Source organism: Anomaloglossus baeobatrachus, chromosome 8 (assembly GCF_048569485.1).
Source record: "Anomaloglossus baeobatrachus isolate aAnoBae1 chromosome 8, aAnoBae1.hap1, whole genome shotgun sequence".
Taxonomy (NCBI): domain Eukaryota; kingdom Metazoa; phylum Chordata; class Amphibia; order Anura; family Aromobatidae; genus Anomaloglossus; species Anomaloglossus baeobatrachus.
In genome coordinates this window covers 258,404,381-258,418,163 of record NC_134360.1, presented here as the reverse complement: position 1 = coordinate 258,418,163, position 13,783 = coordinate 258,404,381, and the positions used below count along the sequence as shown (strand labels likewise).

General features: G+C 48.8%; 1 protein-coding gene across 5 annotated transcripts in view; it reads right to left on the bottom strand.

Annotated features, from left to right (window-relative positions):
- The window catches only part of CACNA1E (calcium voltage-gated channel subunit alpha1 E), a 964,825-nt gene that overhangs the window by 166,532 nt on the left and 784,510 nt on the right, over positions 1–13,783 (bottom strand). The gene's annotated exons all lie outside the window — the stretch shown is intronic.

Here is a 13,783-nt window from a genome sequence, read left to right as displayed (position 1 = left end):
GGTGCTCTGTACTGGTAACTAGTGATGAGCGGGCACTACCATGCTCGGGTGCTCTGTACTGGTAACTAGTGATGAGCGGGCACTACCATGCTCGGGTGCTCAGTACTGGTAACTAGTGATGAGCGGACACTACCATGCTCGGGTGCTCTGTACTGGTAACTAGTGATGAGCGGGCACTACCATGCTCGGGTGCTCAGTACTGGTAACTAGTGATGAGCAGGCACTACCATGCTCGGGTGCTCAGTACTGGTAACTAGTGATGAGCGGGCACTACCATGCTCAGGTGCTCAGTACTGGTAACTAGTGATGAGCGGGCACTACCATGCTCAGGTGCTCAGTACTGGTAACTAGTGATGACCGGGCCCTACCATGCTCGGGTGCTCAGTACAGGTAACTAGTGGTGAGCGGGCACTACCATGCTCGGGGGCTCAGTACTGGTAACCAGTGATGAACGGGCACTACCATGCTCGGGTGCTCAGTACTGGTAACTAGTGATGAGTGGGCACTACCATGCTCGGGGGCTCAGTACTGGTAACTAGTTATGAGCGGGCACTACCATGCTCGGGTGCTCAGTAATGGTAACTAGTGATGAGCGGGCACTACAATGCTCGGGTGCTCAGTACTGGTAACTAGTTATGAGCGGGCACTACCATGCTCGGGTGCTCAGTAATGGTAACTAGTGATGAGCGAGCACTACCATGCTCAGGTGCTCAGTACTGGTAACTAGTGATGAGCGGGCACTACCATGCTCGGGTGCTCAGTACTGGTAACTACTGATGAGCGGGCACTACCATGCTCGGGTGCTCAGTACTGGTAACTAGTGATGAGCGGGCACTACCATGCTCAGGTGCTCAGTACTGGTAACTAGTGATGAGCGGGCACTACCATGCTCGGGTGCACAGTACTGGTAACTAGTGATGAGCGGGCACTACGATGCTCGGGTGCTCTGTACTGGTAACTAGTGATGAGCGGGCACTACCATGCTCGGGTGCTCAGTACTGGTAACTAGTGATGAGTGGACACTACCATGCTCTGGTGCTCAGTACTGGTAACTAGTGATGAGCGGGCACTACCATGCTCGGGTGCTCAGTACTGGTAACTAGTGATGAGAGGGCACTACCATGCTCGGGTGCTCTGTACTGGTAACTAGTGATAAGTGGGCACTACCATGCTCTGGTGCTCAGTACTGGTAACTAGTGATGAGCGGGCACTACCATGCTCGGGTGCTCAGTACTGGTAACTAGTGATGAGCGGGCACTACCATGCTCGGGTGCTCAGTACTGGTAACTAGTGATGAGCGGGCACTACCATGCTCGGGTGCTCAGTACTGGTATCTAGTGATGAGCGGGCACTACCATGCTCGGGTGCTCTGTACTGGTAACTAGTGATGAGCGGGCACTACCATGCTCGGGTGCTCGGTACTGGTAACTAGTGATGAGCGGGCACTACCATGCTCGGGTGCTCTGTACTGGTAACTAGTGATGAGCGGGCACTACCATGCTCGGGTGCTCAGTACTGGTAACTAGTGATGAGTGGGCACTACCGTGCTCAGGTGCTCAGTACTGGTAACTAGTGATGAGCGGGCACTACAATGCTCGGGTGCTCAGTACTGGTAACTAGTGATGAGTGGGCACTACCATGCTCGGGTGCTCAGTACTGGTAACTAGTGATGAGCGGGCACTACCATGCTCGGGTGCTCAGTACTGGTAACTAGTGATGAGCGGGCACTACCATGCTCGGGTGCTCAGTACTGGTAACTAGTGATGAGCGGGCACTACCATGCTCCGGTGCTCAGTACTGGTAACTAGTGATGAGCGGGCACTACCATGCTCCGGTGCTCAGTACTGGTAACTAGTGATGAGCGGGCACTACCATGCTCGGGTGCTCAGTACTGGTAACTAGTGATGAGCGGGCACTACCATGCTCGGGTGTTCAGTACTGGTAACTAGTGATGAGCGGGCACTACCATGCTCGGGTGCTCAGTACTGGTAACTAGTGATGAGCGAGCACTACCATGCTCGGGTGCTCAGTACTGGTAACTAGTGATGAGTGGGCACTACCATGCTCGCGTGCTCAGTACTGGTAACTAGTGATGAGCGGGCACTACCATGCTCGGGTGCTCAGTACTGGTAACTAGTGATGAGCGAGCACTACCATGCTCGGGTGCTCAGTACTGGTAACTAGTGATGAGCGGGCACTACCATGCTCAGGTGGTCAGTACTGGTAACTAGTGATGAGTGGGCACTACCATGCTCGGGTGCTCAGTACTGGTCACTAGTGATGAGCGGGCACTACCATGCTCAGGTGGTCAGTACTGGTAACTAGTGATGAGTGGGCACTACCATGCTCGGGTGCTCAGTACTGGTAACTAGTGATGAGCGGGCACTACCATGCTCGGGTGCTGTGTACTGGTAACTAGTGATGAGCGGGCACTACCATGCTCGCGTGCTCAGTACTGGTAACTAGTGAGGAGCGGGCACTACCATGCTCGGGTGCTCAGTACTGGTAACTAGTGATGAACGGGCACTACCATGCTCGGGTGCTCAGTACTGGTAACTAGTGATGAGCGGGCGCTACTATGCTCGGGTGCTCAGTACTGGTAACTAGTGATGAGCGGGCACTACCATGCTCGGGTGCTCTGTACTGGTAACTAGTGATGAGCGAGCACTACCATGCTCGGGTGCTCAGTACTGGTAACTAGTGATGAGCGGGCACTACCATGCTCGGGTGCTCTGTACTGGTAACTAGTGATGAGCGGGCACTACCATGCTCGGGTGCTCTGTACTGGTAACTAGTGATGAGCGAGCACTACCATGCTCGGGTGCTCAGTACTGGTAACTAGTGATGAGCGGGCACTACCATGCTCAGGTGGTCAGTACTGGTAACTAGTGATGAGCGGGCACTACCATGCTCGGGTGCTCAGTACTGGTAACTAGTGATGAGCGGGCACTACCATGCTCCGGTGCTCAGTACTGGTAACTAGTGATGAGCGGGCACTACCATGCTCCGGTGCTCAGTACTGGTAACTAGTGATGAGCGGGTACTACCATGCTCCGGTGCTCAGTACTAGTAAGTAGTGATGAGCGGGCACTACCATGCTCCGGTGCTCAGTACTGGTAACTAGTGATGAGCGGGCACTACCATGCTCGGGTGATCAGTACTGGTAACTAGTGATGAGCGGGCACTACCATGCTCAGGTGGTCAGTACTGGTAACTAGTGATGAGCGGGCACTACCATGCTCGGGTGCTCAGTACTGGTAACTAGTGATGAGCGGGCACTACCATGCTCAGGTGCTCAGTACTGGTAACTAGTGATGAGCGGGCACTACCATGCTCCGGTGTTCAGTACTAGTAAGTAGTGATGAGCGGGCACTACCATGCTCAGGTGGTCAGTACTGGTAACTAGTGATGAGCGGGCACTACCATGCTCGGGTGCTCAGTACTGGTAACTAGTGATGAGCGGGCACTACCATGCTCGGGTGCTCAGTACTGGTAACTAGTGATGAGCGGGCACTACCATGCTCGGGTGCTCAGTACTGGTAACTAGTGATGAGCGGGCACTACCATGCTCGGGTGCTCGGTACTGGTAACTAGTGATGAGCGGGCACTACCATGCTCGGGTACTCAGTACTGGTAACTAGTGATGAGCGGGCACTACCATGCTCGGGTGCTCAGTACTGGCAACTAGTGATGAGCGGGCACTACCATGTTCGGGTGCTCAGTACTGGTAACTAGTGATGAGCGGGCACTACCATGCTCGGGTGCTCAGTACTGGTAACTAGTGATGAGTGGGCACTACCATGCTCGGGTGCTCAGTACTGGCAACTAGTGATGAGCGGGCACTACCATGCTCGGGTGCTCAGTACTGGTAACTAGTGATGAGCGGGCACTACCATGCTCGGGTGCTCGGTACTTGTACCCAGTAGTTCTGGACTCTCGGCAGGCTGAACTCTACTACCGAGAATGATGGAAGTCAATGGGGGCCTCATGTATTTTTCCAGACGATCTTCAGGCAGATATATTTTAATAGTAGTGAGCTACAAAATTCTGCAGCAGCACCAAAACCGCTCGCATCTGTCTCGCGCTGCGCAGCACCCCGTGCCTTGTTACCGCACATATTTTGCCAGTGCTTCTTCCATTCACGGCACACATGATATTATGGGCAGCCTTAAAGGGAATGTGTCAGCAGGTTTTTGCTTCCTCATCTGAGAGCAGCGTGATGTAGACAGAGAGGCCCTGAGGTCAACGATGTATCTGTCACGAGTAAGGCCGCTACGCAGGGGCAGAGGACTACTCCTGTACGCTAGGGTTCCCTGACTTGCCCTCAAGCCACGGGTACGCTTGATGGTAGCAAGGCGTGACCCTCCGACCTGTCCTTGGCTCCTACCCGGACCCTGGTCTAGAGACCCCCTACCTGTTCAGCGGGACGCCTCCAGGGGACATCACCAAAAATAAAATAGAAATATCAAAACTACAACCTACAACCGCTTCTGCAAACTATTCCTTGTCTGCAGAAGGCTACAGGAGCTGGGATATGCTGCGAGCACACGCACGGGCTGCCCCTGTAACCGAGGAGAGACAATAACCAGCGCTGTGTGAAGGATGCGGGGACCTAAAGGCCCAGCCTAATTAGCAACTTAGAGCACCTGAGGGAGTGACTGCAAGCTAAGTAGGAAATTAAGCATTAACCCCTGAGATGCTAAAAGGAAAAATCATCAGAATAAATGAGGACGAGTCTCGCTGGAAAGATCAGCGCGACAGTATCTCTTAGATTAGTGGCTGCAGCCTTTATGACACAGTAAAAGATCTTAGATTTGGGATGTAGCAGAGCTCTGGGAGCTGCCCCCGCCCACACCTGGCTTTCAGAGTATGCTTCCATAGACACAAGCTGCTAATCACAGAAGGGGCGGAATCACACCAGAGATCATGTGCTGCTGAGACCCACTAATCATAAAGATAAGAGGCTTAAACTAACTTTGCATTCAAAGAAAAGTTACTGTGTGATGGCAGAAACAGGGCTGGATTTTCTGTTTTAACTCTTACAGCATGCTGTCTTCAGATTACATTGCAGAAACTTGCTCACTGAGTCCCTTAAAGAGACAATACACACTAAACAGGAAAATGGAACATTAAATTAAAGCACCATAACAAACTTTAAAAAGAAAAAAATTAGAGGGAAGTCGTCCCAAAACCATGATCTTATTATAACAAACATTAACATTTTTTAACATATTTGTCAATTTAATTATCAACCCAATTTCAAAATTTGCATATGCCACAAACCAACCACACGCCCTGTACTATGAACCACACGCCCTGTACTATGAGCCACACGCCCTGTACTATGAACCACACGCCCTGTACTATGAGCCACACGCCCTGTACTATGAACCACACGCCTTGTACTATGAACCACACGCCCTGTACTATGAACCACACGCCCTGTACTATGAACCACACGCCCTGTACTATGAACCACACGCCCTGTACTATGAACCACACGCCCTGTACTATGAACCACACGCCCTGTACTATGAACCACACGCCCTGTGCTATGAACCACACGCCCTGTGCTATGAACCACACGCCCTGTACTATGAACCACACGCCCTGTACTATGAACCACACGCCCTGTACTATGAAGCACACGCCCTGTACTATGAACCACACGCCCTGTACTATGAACCACACGCCCTGTACTATGAACCACACGCCCTGTGCTATGAACCACACGCCCTGTACTATGAACCACACGCCTTGTACTATGAACCACACGCCCTGTACTATGAACCACACGCCCTGTACTATGAAGCACACGCCCTGTACTATGAACCACACGCCTTGTACTATGAACCACACGCCTTGTACTATGAACCACACGCCCTGTACTATGAACCACACGCCCTGTACTATGAACCACACGCCCTGTACTATGAGCCACACGCCCTGTACTATGAACCACACGCCTTGTACTATGAACCACACGCCCTGTACTATGAACCACACGCCCTGTACTATGAACCACACGCCCAGTACTATGAACCACACGCCCTGTACTATGAACCACACGCCCTGTACTATGAACCACACGCCCTGTACTATGAACCACACGCCCTGTACTATGAACCACACGCCCTGTACTATGAACCACACGCCCTGTACTATGAACCACACGCCTTGTACTATGAACCACACGCCCTGTACTATGAACCACACGCCCTGTACTATGAAGCACACGCCCTGTACTATGAACCACACGCCTTGTACTATGAACCACACGCCTTGTACTATGAACCACACGCCCTGTACTATGAACCACACGCCCTGTACTATGAACCACACGCCCTGTACTATGAACCACACGCCCTGTACTATGAACCACACGCCCTGTACTATGAACCACACGCCCTGTACTATGAACCACACGCCCTGTACTATGAACCACACGCCCTGTACTATGAACCACACGCCCTGTATTATGAACCACACGCCCTGTACTATGAACCACACGCCCTGTACTATGAACCACACGCCTTGTACTATGAACCACACGCCCTGTACTATGAACCACACGCCTTGTACTATGAACCACACGCCTTGTACTATGAACCACACGCCCTGTACTATGAACCACACGCCTTGTACTATGAACCACACGCCCTGTACTATGAACCACACGCCCTGTACTATGAACCACACGCCCTGTACTATGAACCACACGCCCTGTACTATGAACCACACGCCCTGTACTATGAACCACACGCCCTGTACTATGAACCACACGCCTTGTACTATGAACCACACGCCCTGTACTATGAACCACACGCCTTGTACTATGAACCACACGCCCTGTACTATGAACCACACGCCTTGTACTATGAACCACACGCCCTGTACTATGAACCACACGCCTTGTGCTATGAACCACACGCCCTGTGCTATGAACCACACGCCCTGTACTATGAACCACACGCCCTGTACTATGAACCACACGCCTTGTACTATGAACCACACGCCCTGTACTATGAACCACACGCCTTGTACTATGAACCACACGCCCTGTACTATGAACCATACGCCCTGTACTATGAACCACACGCCCTGTACTATGAACCACACACCCTGTACTATGAACCACACGCCCTGTACTATGAACCACACGCCCTGTACTATGAACCACACGCCCTGTACTATGAACCACACGCCCTGTACTATGAACCACACGCCCTGTACTATGAACCACACGCCCTGTACTATGAACCACACGCCCTGTACTATGAACCACACGCCCTGTACTATGAAGCATGTGGCTATTGTTTGCCGTGGACACACGCAGTGATAAGGGGCTAACGCACGGATCAGTGGCTCCGCAACCTACACACGCGCAGGGAACCGTCTCGGATTGCAGCTCACCTCTGCAGGATCTCAGAATAAACATCTATCGCCCCAGAAGTCGTGGATTGGGTTTATTTTTTGTGCTCGATTACTGGGATTGTTATATATTTATTTACAAGTATAAGCCTACAAATGACGGAGCTCCATTATTTAGAAATACCTTTCTTTCATGTAACGCTGTAGCCTCAGGTTCGGCTGCAGCAGTCTCCCCCACGCAGGGAGCGCTCTCCTTGCTGGGCTTTTATAATGCAAAGTAGCCGGTCACGTAGAGATGCAAACATTAGGCATAATAGCGATACCGGCTCAGGATTGAGGGGGCTACAGAAGAATGGAAGCTGCAAGGTTAGCATCAGCGACAAGCAATGGAAATATTTGATGGTTGATTGATATTTTTATTTTTTAAATGAGGGAAGCAAAATCAGATGACATCTTAACTATAGGTACAGTATGTCATGTTAGGTACGGGGAAGTACAAAGCGCACGGCGAAAGAAGGGAAACCCTGTGTCTAGAGAAGGGGGAGATGGTGACCCCTGACCAAACCTACCGCTGGTCCCTGGGGTCCCTCACCACCCTAGATAGGTTCTGCACCTATGCGCTGAGCTGGATTCCTTACCTTAGGTATCCCTAGTGCTGGACCCTAAATAGGCAACAGATGGGATGAGCTCTTCATCAACCCCACTAACCACTATAGAAGACTCAAGGAAGACACACAGGGGAAAAGCATGCACTACTTATCCACAGATGACACAGGTAGAAGTTCAGCAAAGTTTTCTGCAACAATACCACAGAGGAGTACAAACCACCTGCTTGTAACCAAGGCTTCAATAAACTGAAGAATATCACCAGAACTAGTCCAAAGGAAGGAAGGGGTATATAAGCACCAAGAGAATACTGATGATCAGCAGCTGGGTGGAAGGTGAGCTCCTGCTGGGTCCAAACTGAGGAGAGATTAATCCAGCAGGAAAGCTCCTATACAATGAATACTGACAGCAGGAACAATGGAAAGTCGGGAGCATTCTGTGCAGCCAAACGCTGTGACCTTCTATAGCCAGAAACCACAAGACTGTCTGTCACCCATGACACATCCATGACAAGGTACTACTGTAGATCAATGAGACATCTACTAATCCAGCGCAACATCTACACAATGCAAACTTAAGGTGTTTCCACCACCCAACTCTTGGCATTAAAAGGGAATATGTCAGCAGGGTTTTGCTACGTAATCTGACAGCAACATGTGATAGGGACTGAGACCCTGATTCCAGCGATGTGTCACTTAGATTACAGAGTGCAGCAGTTGTAATAGAATCAGTTTTTTCTGGTGCAGATCTAGCAGACCTCAGAATGTTGAGCCCTATTTGCTGGGTAAACAGCAGCCAATTTAACCTGTATATTTATCAAGAAACAGCCGTTCTCAATAACCATGCATCGTAAATGCATTGGTTGATTAGACGTCTGAAAATGTACACAATTATTTCTGTTATGATTCAGGGACTGAGGAGGATCAAATAATGTGGAATCCCAAAAAGGTAACAGAGTGGCTGGAAATTTAACGGACTGCAGACCTAATCCTGACACAACTAGAAGCAGCCGTGGGACGAGCCTACGATGACCTGGTCGTCTCGACACAGCCGGAGAACTAAATAATCTCACAGATAGAGATATAAGAAAGCTAATCTGCCTCAGAGCAGTCCCCAAAGATAGATAGATAGCCCCCCACATGTAAAGGCTACGGTGATATAGAAAAATACAATACAAAGCCAGAAAAGACAGATTCAGCAAAGGTGAGTCCCAAACTATCTTTATAAGAAAGGATAGAAAAGAGCAACTGTCTGCAGCCGTAAAAACCCTAATATATACCAGCACTGCTGATATGGAAAGATCCTGAGGTCACACAACCTCTCCCCCACTGTATCAGCACTCTGATGTTACTGGGATCCAAAAACACTAATACAGATGAGGGACTGAATTAATACCAAGCATGACAAACACAATACATTGCAGAATCATGGAGCTAAGTATACAGACACTCCCAGCAGGGAATGATCCATTTCATCAAAAACTCCACACAGACAAAATAGGAATCAAGCCTTAGTATTAAAGCAGAAAAAACAACAATAAAGTGGAAAACAAACAGCAGAGGTACAAAGACCACTTATCTGAGAGGAGTTCTGGTAGTGAGGAGAGCTGGTTACAGAATGTCCTTAACACACAGGAGACATTGACCACCGGCAAGTAACAAGAGAAAACTACTCAGTTAAATAGCTCAATCTGACCCTGATTGCCAGTCCTCCACAGGTGTGTAGCTTTCACTACACACATCAACTGCATCGCCAGCACTGACCACAAGAGGGAGCCCCAAACTCACAACATATTTCCGTGTCTCCTATCAAATAATAAAGTGTCATGAGGGTACCACGACGGAGAGTGGTCCCTCCAATTTCTGATTGTCAGGAGATCACAGCGCAGAGCTTCATACACATTTGCTCAGGTTACTACTGCTGGCTGTGCAGATTCTCCTTTATCCAGTGCTGCTAGGGTTAAGTAGATCCTCTGGTTCCTGAAACTCTGAATGAAAGCTATAGGCAGCTGTTTTCTATTGCTAATTAGCTCTGCTATAAAGACTTCCCTCCTAGTCCAGGTAATTGCTGGTGATAGTTTCTGCTTCTCTCGCCTCTAGAGGGAACCTGTGAGCTGAGGACCAGGAAGCCATTCTGAGAACACTTGCTGTGTGAAAGTTGTGCTGTTTTCCCTTCCTTTGTCCTTTTGGTTTTCCCCTCTGGTCCATTCCCCATTATTACCTCTTGTTGTTTGGAGTGCTTGGTATGATTTCTGTTTATTTTACCCTTGTTTGTCTAGTCCTCTCTGTATCTTTAATCTAGAGCACGTGTGGCGCCCCTGACCTGGTCAGGCACCACAGAGTATTGCACCCATGCGGGAGCAATGCTTCCAGGTAATCTCCAAAGGCCAGGATGAGGTGCACACACAAACATATAGTGACCAGGCCTCCCACATTACCAGAGGGGACCCTTGGGTAGCCAGAAGGGGTTAACTTTCAATTCCCAGCTGGGGGTGTGTTCAGGGGCTGGTTGCTAGGAAGCAGGGCAGAGAGAGAGAGAGAAAGGAGGGGAGTCGAGAGGAAGAAGTTGAAGTGTGTGGAAGGGAGCAGAGGAGCTCTCGTGTCAGACAGGTCCTGAGGAGTGCAGTAGCTGAAAGCGGGGGAGAAAGGAGTACCGTGGGTCGGCCTGAAAATCATCCAGAGAGAAGGGTGGCTGAGTACGGAGATCCCGGTATCCGAGCACACAAGGGGAACTAGATCCCCAGTACAGGCAGCAGATCATCCAGAGCTGCTTAACCTACAGGTGGGGGGTACTTCATGCCCTCACCACAACTACACAGAGCTTGAGCCAAGCAGCAATCACCAGGCCCATAAGGGGACAGGGCCAGAAGCCATCCCACCAAGGCCACGCTGCCGGCAGACGAGCCAGAGAGAGGGGAGCAGGGTGGTAACAGCTTCCCTGGAGGGGTCCTACCACGCTTCAAGCAAAGGATCCTCCTAAAACAGAAAGAGTGCAAGGAAGGCGAGTGGACAGCTACCCTCAGAACGGCCTCCTGGAATTCCTGGTTCAACCTGGTTATCACAGTGTCGCCCGGGCATCTCACCGTGACCTCCAAACAGTGAGTAAACACGTTGAAAGACTTCTTGGACTGTGTTTGAGTCATTCTGCGACCTGTGGTCCCACACACATACACCGGGGCCTGGGGCTTGCCTCACTCTCAGGGGGCTAATATACTGACTGCACCCACCATCAGCCCCAGGCATCCCTTAATCTGCAGTGGCGGTCCCCGCTGACCGCAATACTGAGAGTGGCGTCACGACAATCCCAAATAGAAGATTTCCTACCTGTGACCAGACTGTTCCATCCACGTGGAGTCCCTGAAGGTAATGCACAGACACATACTAGCGGGGTTTCACACACGACTAACGTTCCTGCTGCCCTGTGCACTATACAGGGCCGAGTCCACGGAAAGACAGGGATAGGCACGTGATCGGCGATGTTAGGGAGCGCAGGGATCAGCCTCAGGTGAGTTTAGGAGGTGACCCTGCTCCCCTTTCCCTAGTCCCAGGCCCCACTGTTGTATTGTGTACCCTCTGTGTTGCGGCACTCAGCGGGGGTTCCCGTGTACCTGGCGGTACCCTGGTAGTCACTGCGTGACATAAAGTTAATGCACCTTTAGATGCTTTAATTCATATCTTGTTTATCTCCCTTTCATCACTATTTGTGCCAAAATCTAGGCATATTGAAGCACCTAAGCATTGCCCTTTCCCTGCTAAGAAATTCCACATCTGGTGTTCAACTTTTTGGATAAACTGCAAACAATATTGCAAAAAGATTAAAAAAAAATGGTTTAAAACCAGGTGAAACAATTTTTGCTGAATTGCAGCAAAATTTGGAACATTTTCCATTAAAGTTGCATTTACAATACAATGTACAGTAGGATCTGCCTTAATACTTCTCAACCAAAGTCCCACAGAGATCTGGGGTTACCTGGCACCTAGTCAGAAACTCTTTGGCAGAAAGCTCCGCTTTAACGAGGACCTGTCATATATCCTGACGTCTTTTTTTGAAAATACTTGTGTTTCCCATGAAATTACAGTTGGACAGTTATGTCTCCTGTGACTGACATTCCGTTAAAAAAATAAAGTTTTTAAAAGGAATGTTTCCTTGGACACTTGAGAATTGTAAGTTCTGATTTAAAATGAAGCTGTTCTAGCAGGATTTGCTGACATTTTCTTAGTTGCACTTTACAGCAAAACCCATGGTCCACAAACAGCTTACAACACAGCAAAGGGATCTCATTGTGAAAAATTATCAGTCAGAAAAAAAAAGTATAAAAAAAATTCCCAGGCATTAGACAAACCATAAAAACCTGTGAAGACGGTCATGAGAAGAAGTGGATTAAATTTGACACAACTGTGACATTACCAGTGCCAAGAGACCTAACAAAACATTAATGGAGCTGCAGGAATTTTTGGCAAGTACTGGTTGTGAAATGCATGTGACAACTATCTCCCGTATTCTTCATATATCTGGCCTTTGGGTTAGGGTGGCAAAATGTAAGTCTTTTCTTACAAGGAAAAAAATCCATGACCAGCTATGTTTTGCCAAACCCTACTTCAAGTCTGCCAAAAACATGTGGGAAAACATTTTATGGGCTGATGAGACTAAAGTTGAAAATTTTGCACATAATTCCAAAAAGTATGTTTGGTGCAAAACTAATACTTGCCATCACCAAAAGAACACCATACCCACAGTGAAGCATGGTGGAGACAGCATTATGCTTTGGGTCTGTTTACAAGTAGCTAGAACAGGGGCTTTATTCAAGGAAGATGGAATTATCATCAGTTCCAACTAGCAGTAAATTTTGCAACAAAACCTTAAGGCCTCTGTTAAAAAGGTGAAGATAGAGAGGAATTTAACCTTTTGCACAACAACAACCCTAAACATTTCCAAATCAACAAAAGAATGGCTTCATCAGAAGAAGATCAAAGTTTTTTAATGGCCCAGCCAGAGTCCAGACATGAATCCAAGTGAAGACTTGTGGGTGGACCCAAAGAGGGCATTTTAACTGGGGTGTGTAGACTTTTATATCCACTGTACATGTCATCACTCATGGAATTATGGGAGAACAATGTCATGTAAGCTAAATCATATTCGGTAGTGAAAATATAAATTATTTCCATACTGTGTTCAGTATTATTGTGTTTCTTTTTTGTCTTTTGTTTTTTAAAGGTGACACTTCTATAGTTATTATTTATATATTATTAGTCCATTACTATGATACATTATTGATACTGTTTATTTTTTTTATATATTTAGAGGTTTTCCTTTTTGGGTCTTATTTGTTTATTAATGTCTGGTGATATCAGATTTGATGTAATGATCGACAATCGATGAATTCGAGATGCTCACAAATTTTAGGTCCTGGATAAAGTTAACTATTTAAAGGGAACCTGTCTGTGTCTGTGCTGCATTCGAAAAAGTTGTATATTGTGCCTTGACCCGCCTGAATATCTCCCCAAAAACGTTTGTATGCAAATGCGATCGGTCCGATGGGCGTCTTTGCCGCGGCTCCTGTCTCTCCTCCCCGCTGGTAATTGCCATTCTCCCAATGCGATTGATGTGGATGAAGCATGCTGCCTCATCCACATAGCCAGACAAAATCTTGCACAAGCAGGGCCTTGGGCAAAGCCTGAAACCTAACTGCGCATGCGTCGCCAGCAGGCCCAGCAGTGCAGAGAAAAAGTGCGCCTGCGCAAACCACAATCTCCCTGTGCAGGCGCGAGATTATGTTCGGCTATATGGATGACACAGGATGCTTCAT